The sequence below is a fragment of the Stegostoma tigrinum genome, chromosome 2 (genome assembly GCF_030684315.1).
Source record: "Stegostoma tigrinum isolate sSteTig4 chromosome 2, sSteTig4.hap1, whole genome shotgun sequence".
In the NCBI taxonomy this organism is placed as follows: domain Eukaryota; kingdom Metazoa; phylum Chordata; class Chondrichthyes; order Orectolobiformes; family Stegostomatidae; genus Stegostoma; species Stegostoma tigrinum.
Window position 1 is genome coordinate 111,156,781 of NC_081355.1, and position 19,171 is coordinate 111,175,951.

General features: G+C 43.4%; 1 protein-coding gene across 3 annotated transcripts in view; it reads left to right on the forward strand.

The window, feature by feature from the left end:
- Window positions 1-19,171, forward strand: part of LOC125446424 (G patch domain-containing protein 8) — a 563,528-nt gene that overhangs the window by 321,079 nt on the left and 223,278 nt on the right. The window contains exon 1 of one of the 3 annotated variants that reach the window (XM_048520023.2): window positions 13,422-13,496. The exons of the other annotated variants lie outside the window; for them this stretch is intronic. The gene's annotated coding sequence lies outside the window, so the exon portion shown is untranslated. Of the gene's footprint in view, window positions 1-13,421; window positions 13,497-19,171 lie in introns of those variants that run through there. 3 annotated transcript variants of the gene reach the window in all.

Here is a 19,171-nt window from a genome sequence, read left to right on the forward strand (position 1 = left end):
TTTCTATCCTCTTTGAGCCCATTTTTATCTTATCATCCCTACAAATTTGACTACCAAATCTTTTGACTGTTCCATCTGAGTCATTTATATAACTTGTAAACAGTAAAGGTCCCAGCACCAAACCCTTTGGCTCACCATTGGTTATACCTTGTCAAGCTGTAAAAGATCCATTTGCACCTGCTGTCTGTTTCCTATTAGCTGGTCAATCTTCTATCAATGCCAAGATGCCAGCCTCTACATTGTTATTATCCACAACGACCTTAATATGGCACCTTATCAATGCTTTCCAGAAATCTAAGCACAGTACATCCACCAGTTCTCCTTTATCCGTAGAACAATTTAAAGAATGCCAATAAATTGGACAGACATGATTTCTCATTCACAAATTCATTTTGACTCTGCTTGATAACTTTGAACTTAGCTAAGTGCCCAAATGCAACTTCTTTAATAATAGCTTCTATCATTTTCTGTACACACACCAAAACCAAGCAATGCATATGAATATGAAAACTTAAAGAAGAAACTTTTGCTGAACGTACAGAGCTGCGATACAAGAAAATCAGATAACATTTGAAATATGCTTTGCTATTGAATGGCATCTTGCTGTAGAGAGATATTATACTGTTATCCTGCTGCTCGTGAAACAGAAAACAGGGATGAAAGTACTAATGCTTTGGATTGTTTTAGCTTTTCCTTCAATCTCTATGGAGATGCTGATCTAATTGACAATAATTATAGTCGTATACTCTGAAACAGTCATATCCTTGGATTATAAAACCCAGACTTAAATGTAAGGAAGAAAAGGATTTATCATGCCCTTCTCACACTAACATCGCTTTACCATTGAAGGTAAAGATAGCAGTAAAATTACACAGAGGTAGGGCCCACAAGCAGCATTTTGGGTGAAATCTAATTGGGACCTGGGTGACATCGGCTACAACAGATGTGTGGCAGTCGTGGACAAGAAGTTCAGTAAGATCAATGTCAACATTGGGAGCATCTCACCAAAATTTATACTCTTCACAGGCAGCAAGGCAAGTTCCTGACAAGACAGTGACAGGTTTCCAATTAAGGGTGGTAATTGTTTGTTAAAGACATTGTTCACAACACAATTCTCCTTATTAATATTTGGCTTACTATCTTACCGAAAACAACAAACACACTGGAAGTCAAGAAAGCTGGACATCAAAACCAGAACTCAACTCAAAGTTCACTCCAAAGAAACTGCACCTCTGGAGATAATCCATGAGCACCAGCATTAGGCACCCCTCACCCATGGACATTGGTGTCTAAAAACACATCATACCGATCGTGGTAGCTCTTTAACACAGTGACAGCCTGTTGGGAAGCATGGACTTGTATTACAGGGCATAACAACAATGGCAACACAAGGGGAGGCAAAAGTCTCGTAGTATTATCACTGGACGATTAACCCAGAGACCCAGACAACATTCTGGAGATCTGGGTTTGAATCCCGTCATGACAGATGGTGGAATTTGAATTCAATAAATATCTGGAATTAAGACAATAACAATGACAGTGAATCCATTGCCGATTGTTGGAAAAACTCATCTCGTTCACGAATGTCCTTTAGGGAAGGAAACAGCCAACCTTACCTGGTCTGGTTTACATGTGACTCCAGACCCACAGCAATGCGCTTGGCTCTTAACTGGCCTCTGGGCAGTTAGGGATGGGTAGTAAATGCTGCCTAACCAACAATGCCCTCATCCCGTGAATGAATGAAATAAACAAGCCCACATCAGTTCAGGAGCTTTGCTATGGTCAGTTGACCATTTGGATGCTCATGGTCAAAGATCTGCCCCAGTACCATCCAGGGAGTGTTCAATGGTCAGTTCTATAGGTCCAGCTGCAGCAGTCAGTGGAATCATGTATCATCAATGAGCGCTCTGGTCAGTCATGTCTACAGGTTGTTTGTAGAAGTGAGTCAGAGCAACTGCACCTACTTCTGAGTCAGAGGCATACCCTGCCGCTCTCCCCATTACCTGCAACTTCCCTCCCATTCACTGTAACCCACCCACATCAATAACCCAGCAAGCTCTCTATTGTAGCCTGTTAAGTCACATGGGACACCCTCCCACCTGCACTGAGAGTAACAGCAGTGTCTCCCTGCCCACTTTTACCTCCCTTGATACCTGCCTCTCTCTCCTTCAGAGGAAAACAGCCACAATAGGACAGAAAGAGTTAAGGCAGGCGACAGGCTTCCCTCACCTGTTGTGAGAAAAGAATCCTCGCTGAGGTTGCCCCAGGATGTTGACTGACTGTGTCCATGGCCTTGAACTGCTATTGAAGACTTTGCATACCTGGACACCCTGACCAAAGGCTATCTCCCTCAACATTGCTGTCCATGGCAAGCTTTCTGGTTTTGTGCCTGTGGTAAACTGAAAGCCAATGCACCAGTTCAGTGACTGCGTTATCTCTGGCTGAGCAGGGACGCTGTCAACATCCAGGTGGGTTCAGAGTGACTGCGAATGAGTGAACTGCCCAGAGACTGGCCCAGTCCAGGAGCTGGGTATATGTCCCTGAGTACAGAGTGTCCTTGCTGTAGCATTATAGTGAGAGGTACCGTTTTGCCCTAAGGTGGAGAATCGAAATGTAGAAGTGCACTATGAGTGGATCAGAGATATATAATGAGGGTTCTTAGATGCTGGGTCGTGTTGGATGCCTGTGTTTGAGGGTGTGCCGCACATGTGATTGCTGCCAAAGGATGTGTCCTGGCAGCTCGGTGCCTGGTGTACAACATACAGACTCTTTGAAGCGAGCAGCAGGCTGAAGTACCTAGTGCCCAGTCTGATGTCAAACCAAGAATTCTCAATGTCGACTAGTGGTGGGTGGCAGGGTAGGATGGTGCTTGTGAAGGAAGTGAGCTGTGTTGTCAATAAGATTGTGAAAAAACAATAATCATCTTTGACAGGGAACTGACCGCTTTGAAGCGAGAATTTTGCCTTGATGCCTGGAAGTTGCTTAAAAGATGCAACAAATTGTCTCCCATGTCAAGTTAGGTCTCACAGAATTTGAGCTTGATTCTCCATTTGTCACCAAAGCCAACATCAGTCAAACCCCAAAACATTCTGTCCATAAAGTGACTGGATTAAATAATGACTCAGTGTGGTAGTGAAAAATAGATGACAGTATGTTGGCAACCTATTCTGATTCTCTCCTATTTTGTGTTGACATTTTAATCATAATGGCTCTGATATTTCCCCCAAGCTATCCATTGATCAGAGTTCAGGACCAGCATGTTTCTGTGAGGATGAAAGATAAGGATGGCAAAGTTTGGGAACTCCATTTGATAACGGATATCGAAAGTTCAGTCAAAAGGGGAAAGGAAGCATATATGAGGTTTATGAAACAAATCATTCAGGATCCTTAAAGAATACAAAGAAAGCAAGAAAGAACGGAAGCAAGAAATTAGGATGACTAAAACAGATCCTTAAATTTGTCCTTGGTGAATAGGGATAATTCCAAGGCATTTTATACCTATGTTAGGTGCAAGAGGATAGCTGGAGAAAAGGTAGGTCCACTTATGGACAAAGGAGAGAATTTAAGCATGGAACCACAGGAAGTGGGTGACGTCGTTGATGAGGATGTAACATTAGTATTCATCAAGGACAAAGACATGGATGATAGTAAGATTAAAGAGGGGCTTGTTGATAGACAGGGGCATGTCGATATTAAGAAGGATGAGGTGTTGGGTATCTTGAAAAACATGAAGGTAGATAAGTTCCCAGGGTCCGATGGAATTTACCTCAGTATACTTTAGAAGGCAAGGGAGGGGATTGTTGGGGCCTTCATAGAGATCTTTGTTACCTCTTTAGATACAGGTGAGGTCCTGGAAGACTGGAGCATTGCCAGTTTTGTTCCTTTCTATAAGGAGGGAAACAGGGATAACTCAGGAAATATAAAATTCAGGAAATTATAGGCTGGTCAGTCTCACATCAGTTGTAGCAAAATCATTGGAAAAGATTCCTAAAGGCAGGCTTTAATCCTATTTGGAAAAGAATGGATTTATTAGGACTAATCAGCTTAACTTTGTGTCGAGGAGATCTAGTCTTACAAATTTGGTTATGTATTTTGAGGAAGTGATGAATATGATTGATGACGGTAGGGCAATGGATGTTGTGTGCATGGATTTTACTAAAGCATTTGACATAGCCCCTCATGGACAGCTGATCCCGAAGTTTAAGTCACACGGGACCCACAGAGTGTTGGGAAGGTGGATATAAAATTGGCTTGGTCACAGAACATAGTTGTGGAAGGGTGTTTTTCCAACTGGAGGTCTGAGACCAGTGCAAGGATCAGTTCTGGGACCTCTTTTACTTGTAATACATGTAAATGATTTGGATGAAAATGTAGGTGGTCTGATTATTAAATTACAGATAGCACAAAAATCACTGGAGTTGTATATAGTGAGGAAGGTTATTGGGATATAGATCAGTTGGAATGCTGGGCAGGAAAATGGCAGATGGATTTTAAATGTGTGGTGATGCATTTGGGTTATAAAATGCAAGAGGAAAATATACAGTAAGTGGCACGAGGATTAGGATGCATTGTTATACAGAAGGATCTTGGGGTGTGAGTCCATAGATTCCTCAAAGTGGATAAAGTCAGAAGTCACATGACACCAAATTCTTGTCCAACAGGTTTATTTGAAATCACAAGGTTTCTGAGCCTTGCTCCTTCATCAGCTGCAGTGAAGAGAGGCACACAGGCACAGAATTTATATGCAGAGAGACCATGGTAAGATAGTTCTAGGTAATTAAAAGTGTGAGTGGAGCATTGACAGGCTGAATAATCAGGCATTGCAGGTGATTAAAAGTGTCAGCCAATGTGAGTAAAGTGCTAACAGCTGACTAGCTAGAGAGGGGATGACCCATGATCCAATTAATAATTACAAAAAATTTAAAAATAGGATGGTGCTAGAGACAAATCAAATGGCTACAATAACATGACGAGGGTCAAACCAAAGCAACAAGTAATCCAAAACTGTACAGACTAAGATAATAAAATGTGAGGCTGGATGAACACAGCAGGCCCAGCAGCATCTCAGGAGCACAAAAGCTGACGTTTCGGGCCTAGACCCTTCATCAGAGAGGGGGATGGGGTGAGGGTTCTGGAATAAATAGGGAGAGAGGGGGAGGCAGGCCGAAGATGGAGAGAAAAGAAGATAGGTGGAGAGAGTATAGGTGGGGAGGTAGGGAGGGGATAGGTCAGTCCAGGGAAGACGGACAGGTCAAGGAGGTGGGATGAGGTTAGTAGGTAGGAGATGGAGGTGCGGCTTGGGGTGGGAGGAAGGGATGGGTGAGAGGAAGAACAGGTTAGGGAGGCAGAGACAGGTTGGACTGGTTTTGGGATGCAGTGGGTGGAGGGGAAGATCTGGGCTGGTTGTGTGGTGCAGTGGGGGGATGGGACGAACTGGGCTGGTTTTGGGATGCAGTGGGGAAAGGGGAGATTTTGAAGCTGGTGAAGTCCACATTGGTACCATTGGGCTGCAGGATTCCCAAGCGGAATATGAGTTGCTGTTCCTGCAACCTTCGGGTGGCATCATTGTGGCACTGCAGGAGGCCCATGATGGACATGTCATCTAAAGAATGGGAGGGGGAGTGGAAATGGTTTGCGACTGGGAGGTGCAGTTGTTTACTGCGAACCGAGCGGAGGTGTTCTGCAAAGCGGTCCCCAAGCCACGCTTGGTTTCCCCAATGTAGAGGAAGCCACACCGGGTACAGTGGATGCAGTATACCACATTGGCAGATGTGCAGGTGAACCTCTGCTTAATGTGGAAAGTCATCTTGGGGCCTGGGATAGGGGTGAGGGAGGAGGTGTGGGGGCAAGTGTAGCATTTCCTGCGGTTGCAGGGGAAGGTGCCGGGTGTGGTGGGGTTGGAGGGCAGTGTGGAGCGAACAAGGGAGTCACGGAGAGAGTGGTCTCTCCAGAAAGCAGACAGGGGTGGGGATGGAAAAATGTCTTGGGTGATGGGGTCGGATTGTAGATGGCGGAAGCGTCAGAGGATGATGCGTTATATCCGGAGGTTGGTGGGGTGGTGTGTGAGAATGAGGGGGATCCTCTTTGGGCGGTTGTGGCGGGGGCGGGGTGTGAGGGATGTGTTGCGGGAAATGTGGGAGACGCGGTCAAGGGTGTTCTCGACCACTGTGGGGGGGAAAGTTGCAGTCCTTGAAGAACCTGGACATCTGGGATGTGCGGGAGTGGAATGCCTCATCGTGGGAGCAGATGCGGCGGAGGCGGAGGAATTGGGAATAGGGGATCCCAAAACCAGTCCAACCTGTCTCTGCCTCCCTAACCTGTTCTTCCTCTCACCCATCCCTTCCTCCCACCCCAAGCCGCACCTCCATCTCCTACCTACTAACCTCATCCCACCTCCTTGACCTGTCTGTCTTCCCTGGACTGACCTATCCCCTCCCTACCTCCCCACCTATACTCTCCTCTCCACCTATCTTCTTTTCTCTCCATCTTCGGTCCGCCTCCCCCTCTCTCCCTATTTATTCCAGAGCCCTCACCCCATCCCCCTCTCTGATGAAGGGTCTAGGCCCGAAACGTCAGCTTTTGTGCTCCTGAGATGCTGCTGGGCCTGGTGTGTTCATCCAGCCTCACATTTTATTATCTTGGATTCTCCAGCATCTGCAGTTCCCATTATCACTGTACAGACTAATTCAGGTAGAACAAGTTACCAAGCTGATGGCCTCAAAAGAGAATAGTAAGGAAGATTTTACAAATACGAAACAGGGTGGTAGAGTTACATGTAGTGCAACATGAATCCAAGATCACAGTTGAGGCTATCCTCATGGATGCAGAACCTGGCTATCAATCTGTGTTTGGCGATTTTGCATTGCTGTGTAACTCAAAGTTCGCCTTGGAGAATACTCACCTGAAGGTCAGAGGCTGAATGTCCTTGACTGCTGAAGTGTTTTCCAACACAGGTAGGGAACATCTCTGTATGGCGATCATTGCATGGTGTCCGTTCATCTGTTGTCATAGCATCTGCATGATCTCACCAAAATTCCATGGCTCAGGGCATCCTTGCTGTTAGCATATGAGATAGACAACTGTCGCCAAATCCCATGCATACATATCGTGCATGTGGTGGGTGGTGTTCCCACATGTGATGGTAGTGGCCATGTTGATGATCTGACATTCGAATCTATTGTCAAGGATTTTATAGCAGAGCGTTTAGAAAGCGGTGGCAGGATCAGACAGAGTCAGCATGGATTTTTGAAGGGGAAACCATGCTTAACAATCTGTTGGAATTCTATGAAGATGTAACTGTTCGGGTTGACAAGGGGGAGCCAGTTGATGTAATATATTTGGGCTTTCAGCAAGCATTTGACAAAGTCCCACATAAGAGATTAATGTGCAAGATTAAAGCTCGTGGGATTGGGTGAAGTGTATTGAGATGGATATGAAACTGGTTGGCAGAGAAGAAGCAAATTGTATAAATTAATGGATCCTTTCCACATTGGCAAGTGGAAACTAATGAGGTGCCACAGGGACCCCAGCTATTAATAATTTGGATGATGGAACAAAATGTAACATTTCCAGGTTTACAAATCGTACCAAGTTGGTTGGGAAGGTGACCTGTTACGAGGATGCAGAGATCCTTCAGTGTGATCTCGACAGGTTGGGTGAGTGGGCAAATCAATAGCAGATGCAGAAAAATTTGGATAAATGTGAGTTTATTCACATTGGAAGCAAAAGCAAGAAGACAGATTACTGCCTGAATGGCTGTAAATTGGGAGAGGAAATGTACAGCTGGATAAGCCTGGAGGCGCAGCGGGCAGTAAAGAAAGCAAATGATATGGTTTTGAGTACAGTAGCAGGGATGTGTTATTTGCAGTTATACGGGGCCTTGGTGAGACCACACTTGGAATATTGTGTGCAGCTTTTGTCCCCTTTTCTGAGGAAGGACGCTTTTGCTCTTAAGGGAGTGCAGTGAAAGTTTACCAGGCTGATTCTGGGGATGACAGGTCTGACGTATGATGAGAGGTTGACTAGGTTGGGATTGTTTTCACTGGAGTTCAGATGACTGAGGGGGAATCTCATAGAGACCTATAAAACTCTAACAGGGCTAGACAGGGTAGATGCAGGGAGGATATTCCCAATGGTGGGTATGTCTAGAACCAGGGGGCCATAGTCTGAGGATTCTGGGTAGATGATTTAAGATCAACATGAGACATTTCCTCACGCAAAGAGTGCTGAACGATGCTGCTTGGCCTGTTGTGTTCATCCAGCTTCATGCTTTGTTATCTCTGAACCTGTGGAATTCATTACCACAGGAAGTAGTTGATGCCAAAACATTGAATGTATTCTAGAAGCGGTTACATATAGCACTTGTGGTGAATGGGATCAAAGGTTGTGGGGAGAAAGTAGCATTAGGCTATTGAATTGGATGATCAGTCATGATTGTGATGAATGGTGGAGCAGGCTTGAAGGGCTGAATGGCATCTTTCTGCTCCTATCTTCTATGTTTCTCTGACATGTCTTGCAGAGGTTGCCATGGCAGAGTTGTGTGGTCACTGTTCTCCTGAAGGCCGGGTAGTTGTTGTGAACAATGGTCTTTTGAGGTTAAGTGGCTGTTTGAAGGCAAGAAGAGGAGACCTAAGGATGGCCTTGGCAAAATGTTTGTCGTCATCGATAGCATGTTGAAGGCCGCAAAGAATATGATGTAGCTTCTCCGCTCCCAGAAAGTACTGGACAACAAAGGATACTCTATTGGCCGTGTCCCATTCCTGTTTTCTGAGGAAGTTGTTGCAGTTGTTTGCTGTGGCACATCAGAACTGGTGACTGATGAGTTTAGCAACATATCCTGCTCTTATGAGAGCATGTTTCAGTATCTGTAGGTGTCCATTGTGTTCCTCCTCGTCTGAGCAGATCCTTTGTATATGCCGGGCTTGTCCATAGGGGATGGCTTCTTTAACATGTTTGGGTTGGAAGTTGGAGATTCGAATTATCATAAGGTTATTCGTGAGCTTGCAGTAGAGTGAAGTACTGAGGTGTCTGTCTTTGTTGGAGATGTCCGTGTCCAAGAATGAAACTGATTGTAAAGAGTTGTCCATGATAGGTCTGACATTGGGATGAAACTTGTTGATATTGTTGTGTAGTCATTTCAGTTATTCCTTGCCATGAGTCCAAAGGAAGAAAATGTCGTTGACGTATCTGGTGTATACTGTTAGTTGGAGATCCTATGCAGCAAAGAAGTCTTACTTGAACATATGCATGAAAATCTTGGTGTACTGGTATGCAGATGTGGTCCTTAAGCCTGTCTTGTGTATCTGGATGTTTTTTTTCCCTTTGGAAGCTCTGATGAAGAGTCATCTAGACTCAAAACATTAGCTTGCTGTCCCTGCACGGATGCTGCCTGAACCACTGTGATTTGCAACATTTTTTTAAACTTGCATCATATTTCCTGGCTAGAAATTTAGTTGCAAATTTGTCCTTGGTAAACTTTGACCGTCAGTATTTATTGAGAACAGCATGTTTTTAGTGTTGTTGCCTGTATTATAGTTATACCACAAAGTGCTTTGTCACCTTAGACAAATGACAATAAGGACAAAATAAAGAATAAAACTCATTCAGACTTTGAATGGGATGGCAGAAACTGGCACAGCCCACATATCATTCAGACTGGTCTGAATTATCTAAGTTATAGTATTGTATGAAACTGTTACAAACCTGAAATTCCATTACAGGAGATATAAGTGGCTATACAAGAGAAGCTAAAACAAATATTGTCATTAGTTCATAATTCACTGTTATTGGGGTAGTGAGATTCTGATGATTATAGTATACTCCAAGGGTGAAGCTAAACAATTACAAAACCATTAGAACTCCTGAAATTGTACTAGTTTTCAGTTTTATACAATACTGTTATCAGTGCTTTTGAATTTAAACTTAAGTTGTTAGGAAGGGCAGTAGGTATTCTTGATGGATTTCTAAAATGATGACTTCATGCTGACTGCAGTTTTTCTTCTCCACAGTTTTATTTTTTCTTTGTTCTGTAGCTATTGCATTGGGGAAAAAAAAACATTACTGCTGATCCGGCATTCTTGTGTTCATATGAATTATTTATTGGGGACCATTGCAGGGGAGCACCCTTAACACTTTTAATCAATGAACAGAGAAAGAAAATCAACTGATCCGCTACATTTTTTTAACATGTACAACACATTTTATGCAGCTTCCAATTTAACTGTGGAATATATTAAGGTCAACATCCTCCTGTTTTGTGCCTGGACGAAATGTTCTATTTACTTTAAAAAGCAGCAGGATTTTTTTTTCCTTTTACATCAATTAGGCCTGACCACTTTAAATGACACAACACTTCATTAACTGCAAAATGCTGCACTGTGCATCACACAGCGTAATATCCCTATTTAATAACATCACAGGAACTATTTTTGTTTAAGACTGGCAAGCAGATCGACTGTGGGTTCAACATGTGTCTTGGCACTCTGGAGTAGTCTGTGGGAAAACTGGACAGTTTTTCCTGTCAATCTTTTCATTAACAGTCAGCAGGGAAGCAGAAACACACACAAAAAGAATTAGCACAAGTAGCGATAGCAAGAACTGCAGTTGCTGGAGTCAGAAATAACACAGTGTGGAGCTGGAGGAACACAGCAGGCCAGGCAGCATCAGAGGATCACGCAAGTTGACATTTTGGGTCAGGACATCAACTTTCCTGCTCCTCTGACAATGCCTGATCTGCTGTGTTCCTCCACCTCCATGCTGTGTTATTAGCACAGGCAGATCCTGGGTTTGAGGGTGAGAATTAAGCAGTGCAGCGACTCCTCAACAGATATGCAGAAGGAGTTTAAAGGGTGGCTGCAGTTTTTGTGTAGCCCAGAGAGAATTTAGGATCAATGGGCACCAAAGCACTTTCAAATTGATCAAGGGGAAAAGATCCCATGAGCAACAAAGCAAACTGTGTTCTTGAGAATCTTCAAGTATTAAGGCAAGATTCAGAGCCATCTGAAATATCCCCACTTTGTACGAAAAAGGTAAATTCCTATTTAGGCCATGTTAAATTCTACCATAATGATAAAAAAAATCCACATATATCAGTTAAATAGTGTTATTGCTGAAAAAGATATGCTGTTGAAATCTTTCATCTTGGACAGATGCAAGAATGTCAAATTTCAAAGGGAACATCAATGCATACTGTATGAGAAAGGGTTGCTTATTGTATTAGAAATTAACTCTAGTTAAGGCTTTGCCAAAGGACTGTTTGTATCCTTGGCATTAAAAAAAATCATTAATACACACAACGCCTTTGTATGTTTCTTTTCCCTGCAGAAGTGACAGGTTTTTATCTATGTGAATATATGTAGCCTGTAGCAAGAATAAGTGAAACACATTGTTACCCCAACTGATAATCATGAATTGGTTCTCAGTGTCATTTTTAGTTGATTTGGGATTAGAGCCCTCTATTTGGAGAGATTTTTTTAATAAAAGGTTTGTTAATGATTATTTTGGCTTCTGGCATAATTGCATTCTGTTATTTTCAGGAGCCAGGTATTTTATATTAATAAATAAATATTCAGTGCACTTTACTTCCTGGTTTGCTATCTGTGAGAATGCTTCAATCTGACTGGCGGATTGCCCAGGACACTGGACACCTGCGATCCCCTTCATTCAGCACTAAACTGGAATTGACAATACAATTGACAAAGGGAAAGTCTATTCCAAAGAGATGCTTAAATACTTGCAAGTAGCTTTCTTTGAAGCCAGAAGTGAGCTCCATTACTTCATGACTGATAGAGAGTCTGGGCCAAATTCAAAGGGTGGAACCTTGCGAAGGTGTTCCAGTTTCATGTGTCTCAGCTTCTTGTTTGGAGTGTCCTGCTGGACCACAGGCCAATTGAGCAGTGGAAAGACCAGCAGCAGGCTTGCCCTGGAATCAAGACCCTGCTGTGAAAGTCTCCCATACCAAGGTTTATTGACAGCTCCGAGGCTGGATGTTCTTATCCTCAGCAGACACCAGTTTGCCAGCATCGTGGAGCACAAAGGACACAGCTGAGTAACAGGAAAGAGAAAAACCTGAAATGCTGGAAAAACACAGCAGGTATAGAGAAACAGAGTTAATGTTTTGAGTCCAACATGACTGGAAAGGAAGTGAAATATTAACTCTGCTTCTGTCTCTGCAGATACTGCCAGGCCTACTAGATTTCTCCTGCGTTTTCTGTTTCTGTTTCAGGTCTCCAGCATCTGCAGTACTTTGCTTTTATTAATGTGACAGGAGGGGTGGTGTTTCCTGTGGTAGATTTTTAGCGAGAGGGTGGCTGGGTTGGCTCTCAGCAGGACCTACCTTCCTGAAGCTCAGGCACTGAAGGCCTTTCACCCAGGGACAACCCTGCCCCGGGAGGTGACAAACTGATCACGCTGTTTCAGCTGCCATGTATTCTGCCTAGCAACAGACATCTATCCTCAGCACACCCCAGCAACTGGGTTAACTCCAGCAGCAGCATGAGGCATTTACATGGTCCTTAATTCATAAGGGACTCAATTGGCAGCGTGGTGGGAGTGTAAATGATGAGCCTTTGTGTCCAGAACTTAACTGTGTCTGACATGTAAAGGTGGTCAGGTTCAGTTAAGCCACTACTCAACCTCATTACATGCCCCTCTTAGGCCCAAGCTCATTTTCAGTGACTATAAAATAAGAGTCTCGGCTTTTTAAAATAGCATCTTTACAAAGAGTAATTTACATTTTAACTTTCTTGATTTAGTTCTCTCACCTAACAGTGCAAAGCAATTTTAAATTTGATGAATATCAGCAGCTTTTCTTGAACAGCATATAAATTCAGCACTGCCTCCAACTTCTTAATTGACCTGTCAATCAAACAAACCAGAATTTCTACTCTGACACTGATGCAGCTGCACTCATTTTCACACTTAGGGCAACGCATATTCTGTCATGCGTCATCTCTCACATTTTGACTTTACACTTTTATGCATGAAATAGGCAGGAGCTTCATTTCAGTCCAATCTGCCGTGGGCATGTTGCCCTTTGGAAGTTGAAGGCATATATCACAACATGAACCTGGCTGCTTCTGATTTCCTCTGTCAGATTATGTGAAGCTGGAATCGGTAATTATCCAAAGAGACTCTATATTGGTCATTATGATGCCAGTTGAAGAATGGAGATTTATACTCCAGAACCAGCCAACCTGTTCCAGTTCAGGTGCAAAACAATGGCATCTAACAAACAATGTTGAAAATTGTTCAGTTATCTCCACAAAAAGCAGGAATAATCCAAACCAGGATAGGGTGCCTACAGATTGCCCCAGGCTCTACCTGAACCCTGTCAAGGTTGGGAGGCTGCTCTGGATCCACCTTGAGGCCAGGAGTCCACACTGGCTTCATGTTGAGGCTGTGAGTCCACACTGAGGCTGGGAGTTTACTGGTAAGGCTGGAGCACACGCTCAGTTTGGGAGTCTGCGATGATTTCACTCGAGTCTCAAGGACAGAAGGTAAGTAAGAAGAAAGAAAACATGAAAAGAGTAAAGAAAAAGGAGTGAACTGATTGGACAAGCTCCAGATGAGGAGTCCTACTTTTCCACCATCTTGGATTTAGATCAAATTTGATCAAAGTATTTACAATGATATCAACGGGAGTAGGTAGGGCAATCAGAGGGAAACTTTTTTCATAGTCTGATGATTATAACCAAGCCTTTCAAAAGTGAAGTTAGATAAACATTTCTACATGCACAGGGCGGCAGAAGTTTGGAACTCTGCTGCTCAAATGGGAATCAATGCCAGATCAATCATTGCTGATAAATGTAAGATTGATGCATTTTTTGTTAGTTAAAGATGTTCAGGAACATGGAACAAAGACACGTGTATGGAGTTAAGTGACAAATAAGCAATTCAATGGCAGAACAGGCATAAAGTGCTAAATGCCTACTCCTGTCCCAATGTTTCTATGTTGTATATTGCTTAAACCTCTAGAGCTAAGTGTTCGGTGCTCTCGTGAATGAAGAAAATGGGATCCTAGAGGCAGAGTACCGGTAACATGGAATTGGTTCTTATTCTGCTACAGGGAAAGAATCTAAACTTTTTGGTGATATATGGTAACAAAGTGTGAAGCTGGATGAACACAGCAGGCCAAGCAGCATCTCAGGAGCACAAAAGCTGACGTTTCGGGCCTAGACCCTTCATCAGAGAAACCCGAAATGTCAGCTTTTGTGCTCCTGAGATGCTGCTTGGCCTGCTGTGTTCATCCAGCCTCACACTTTGTTATCTTGGATTCTCCAGCATCTGCAGTCCCCACTATCTCTGGTGATATGTGGTAATTTGGTCAAGTTTTATTATAATTCGAAAGTTTAAAATAGGACAGGAACTCGTTATAGTGGTGGGAAAATACAAGAGAAAGGAAACAAATAATTGAGTTAATTATTTAAGTACTTAATTATTGATGTCTTTAATTTGCAAATTACATTCAGGTTCACAAGTCAGGTGATGTATCATGGCCGCAGCATGTGGAAGCTTGTGGATGCTTGTGTGATCCAACGCAAAATTGTCTGCAGCAAGTATTTATAGTGTGTGCAGCTTCAGCTCAGGCTATGTCAGCTGGCTGCTGAACTGCAAGCAGTACAACGTGTCAGGGATGGAGAAAGTTACCTGGATATTTTGTACCAGGAGGCAGTCATATCACTTAGATTGGATTTTCTGATTTTCTCAGTGGTTAGGGAAAGGAGCATTTAGCTGCAAGTGAGATAGGTTAAGAGACCCAGAGTGCAGAAATCTCAGCCTTTGCAATTTTATAACAGGCCTGAGGTTCTTCCTGTTCATATGGATGCAGATGAGGGCTGCGAATGAGCTAACTGACCATGGCCAAAGTAACAGAAAGCTATTTAGATGGGAGTAGTAAAAAGAAGTGTAGTGTAGGAGGTGATAGAATAGTGAAGGGGACAGAAGCGACAAATGCTTACAAAGAGAGTTAATGTTTCCAGTGTCACATTAATCTTCTGCAGAACCCTTGATTATTGCTTACTTGGTCCCAGGGTTTGGAACATCTGCTTAGGAGTAGATAAGAATTTATGATAAGTGGGGGAGGATCCAGTTGTGGTGGTCCATGTCAGAAAAAAATGACGTAAGCTGGGCAAGGAAATTTATTCTGCCTGCTCTGTATGATGAGCTATGCTCAATTGAAGAGCAGAAGCTCTAGGGTAATAATTGCTGGATTATTACATGAGCTACATGCCAGGTGGCAGAGGGGACATAAAATAAGTGAATACGTGACATAAAGACTGGTGCGGGAGAAGTGTGTTTCAATTTGTGGGGCACTGGCATCAGTACTGGGGAAGGTAGAAGGTGTACCTAACTGCACCAGGACCAGCAATGTGGCAAACCATACAATGAAAGAAGTAGAGAGGACTTCAAACTGAATGAAGTGTGTGAGGGATTAGGCTTGTGTAGCTGTAGAAAATGAAGGATTGGAGTCAAGGAATGTCAGCACAGAATTATATGGGAAATGAATATCTGAAAAGGAAGGAAGGGACAGAGAACACTGCTTCTGAATCTTCTTTCCCCAGATATATTCACTTGTTTGCAGAGAGCATGAGGTGACTGGTTCCAACTTATAAAGGTCTTTGACTCTTCATTTAAAATTCACAGTTGACAATAACTGGGAAGTGGGAATAAACTGGTGACCTTCAGGTGAGATAACAAAGTGTGAAGCTGGATGAACACAGCAGGCCAAGCAGCATCTCAGGAGCACAAAAGCTGATGTTGGATTCTCCAGCATCTGCAGTTCCCAGTATCTCTGATACAATCTTCAGGTGAGAGATGATTTATTACTGCAGAGAAGTGATGGCTCCTGCCTTTGTAAAGTTTTATTGTTTCCGCCATACATTCATACTCCATGCTATGCAGTCTCCTAGGAGCAGACAGAAGATCTTTGTTATTGATAACTGGTCACTCGTCCACAGACCATCAGCTCTAGTTGCTAGTCAAAGTTCCTCCTGGCTCTGTGTATGATATCCCTCAGTCTCGAGAGACCATGGATCTGTGCCTGAAGAGTATCCTTGGCCCTAACTCATCTACAAACTAGGCTTCCACCACCATTTGAATAAACAGCTATGTAAACAGTACTAACAATGAGTGCCAGTTACTTGCCTCTAAATAAGTGCAGCAAACCTTTGACAGTCATTGTCTTTAAACAGTGCTTTTCCCATTTTAATCACAAGCAAAAATGCATCAAAATTAAAAATTACAATTGTTATGTGGTGGCATGCTTCCCAATTGCAGTTCACTTGTTAGAAACAGCCTCCTTATGAGAGGCTCTTCCAGTGAGAATCCACTATAGCAACAGCCAGAGCCTGCCCCTTGACTACATGATGTCCTAGTTGCAAAAAAATCTTTTACTTAAATATTTAATAATATTTTGTCAAGATTATTTTGTTGAGACAGAGATCTTACTTTTGGTGTGAGAGCAAGAAAGGCTGACCTGCTCACCATCCCGTGTGAAATGCGTGCCTGGCCCAGGTGTGACCTCGCTACAGTTTTTATCTTTTCGCACAAAGGTTGGGTTTGTCATTTGCGAACTGTGAAACGGATTATGAGAAATGTGAGTTTGGAGGTGTGCTGGTAAACTGCAACTCAATTCCCAACATCATTTATATAGGAGCACTAAATCTGATTCTGCATCCCCTCACTCCTCACCCAGCTATGATACCCCACTCAGCCTCCTGTCCCAGTGTATCCTTCACAGACACTCACTTAGTGCATTATGTAAAACCTTCAGGAGACATGTGATAGCAATTTAAAGTATCCAAAGAGTATCCCACCCAGATCCACGGGGCGGCACGGTGGCTCAGTGGTTAGCACTGCAGCCTCACAGCACCAGGGACCCAGGTTCGATTCCAGCCTCGGGTGGCTGTCTGTGCAGAGTTTGCACGTTCTCCCCGTGTCTGCGTGGGTTTCTGCCAGGTGTTCCAGTTTCCTCCCACAGTTCAAAAATGTGCAGGCTAGGTGGATTGGCCATACTAAATTGCCTATAGTATTTCAGGGGTGTGAGGGTTATATGGGGATGGGTCTGGGTGGGATTATCAAGGGGCGGTGTGGACTTGTTGGGCTGAAGGGCCTGTTTCCACACTGTAGGAAATCTAATCTAAAAATGTTTTAGAAAAAATGCACTGATATAATAAACGCAAAATTCAAATATTGCCAGCTTTGAGTCCTCCCCTTCTGGCCTCTTAATCTAGTGTTCTCACCTATCTCCTGCTTTTTCTTAAGCCTATCAATTCAGAAACACATATACTTCATAGGATCCGTACAGTATGGAAGCAGGCCATTTGTCCCATCACGTCCACACCAACCCTCCAAAGAGTATCCCACCCAGACCCATCCGTATAACCTTGCATTTTCCACAGCCAATCCACCTAATCTGCACATCCCTAAACACATTGGGCAAATTAGTATGGCTAATCCATCTAACATGCATGTATTTGGAATGTGGGAGGGAACTGGAGCACCCAGAGGAAACCCATGCAGGCATTAAGAAAATATATGAACTCAACCCTCCGGATAGACCTCAGGGGATCTCTCTCCCATTTCTGAGGAAGGATCTAGGCCCGAAACGCCAGCTTTTCTGTTCCTAAGTTGCCGCTTGGCCTGCTGTGTTCATCCAGCTCTACACTTTGTTATTTCACATACAAACAGTTGCTCGAGGTTGGAATTGAACCTAGGTCCCTGATGTTGTGAGGTAGCAAGGCTAACCATTGAGCCACCATGCCATCCTATTCATACTTATTTTTTGAGTGAGTTTCATAGCCTTATCTTTTCAGAATCAACAGGGGCTATTGCTTGAATCTAGCATTGCTGGGACTACAGAACACCAACACAGTTTGAATTCCCAGCAGCTCTCAAAATCCAAATTTCCTCTCCAGATGAAGTGAAAGTCTTACCCCAAGTCAATTACTGCCTACTGAGGATGACTACCCTTTACATGCATGAGCTCACTGACTGATATTTTAGTCTGGAGGGGTAGAGAATGCAGTAACATGTAAAGGTAAGCCTTCTTTCATTGATACAAGAAAATATCTACTCCAGTACAAAACAAAATAATCCACTTTTCTTGAGTTTCCAAACAAACAAAAAACAGATCAAAGGCATATTCTGTCACTGAAGCCTCCTAAAAAATTCAGTTGTGCTTGGATGAATAGATCATCTGTTGAGCTAAAACTAATACAGAGTTTGAAGCCTGGCCAAGCATTGGTAATCTCTGCAACAATTGTAACAAAAGCTTCTGAAATCCACAATTATGAAGTGCTTCAAGGAATTGGTCATGGCCCACATCAACTCTAGCCAACCAAAGTGTCTTGATCCCTTGCAATTTACCTACCAGTGCACTAGGTCCATGGATGATACTGTCTCCCTGGCGCTATGCTCAGTCCTGGGACAACTAGACAACAAGGATACCTACGTCAGGTTCCTACATATTGAATAGAGCTCTGCCTTCAATGCAGTAATCCAAACAAACTCATCTCCAAATTCCAAGACCTAGGTCTCTGCTCCCCAATGTGTAACTGGATTATTGACTTCCTGGCCAACAGACCACAGTCAGTAAGAATAGGCAATAACATCTCCTCCACCATAACCTCAATACCGATGCCTCACAAGACTGCGCACTCAGTCCCCTACTGTACTCATACACTAATGACTGTGTGGCCAAATTCCTCATGGACTGCATTTACAAGTTTGCTGATGATACCACTGTTGTCGATTGGCTCTCAAACAATGATGAGATGGAGTAGAAGAGGGGATGAACTGCTTAGCCGCATGGTATAAAGACAACAATCTCTCTGTCAACATCAGCAAAATGAAGAAACTGGTCATTGACTTCAGGAAGTAGAGTGGAGGGCACGCTCCTGTCTGCATCAATGGCACTCGGGTGGAGACAGTCAAGAGCATCAGGTTCCTGGAAGCGATGATTATCAACAATTTGTCCTGGACCACCCACGTCAGCACTATGGCCTAGAAAACACATCGACACCTCTACTTTCTCAGAGGGCTGAGGAAATTTGCCATATCCATAAAGACGCTTACAAATTTTTATAAGCATCCTATCTGGATGCATCACAGCATGGTATGGCAACATCCCAACTCTTACACTCAAAGCTCTGACCAATGATGGCAAGTGTAT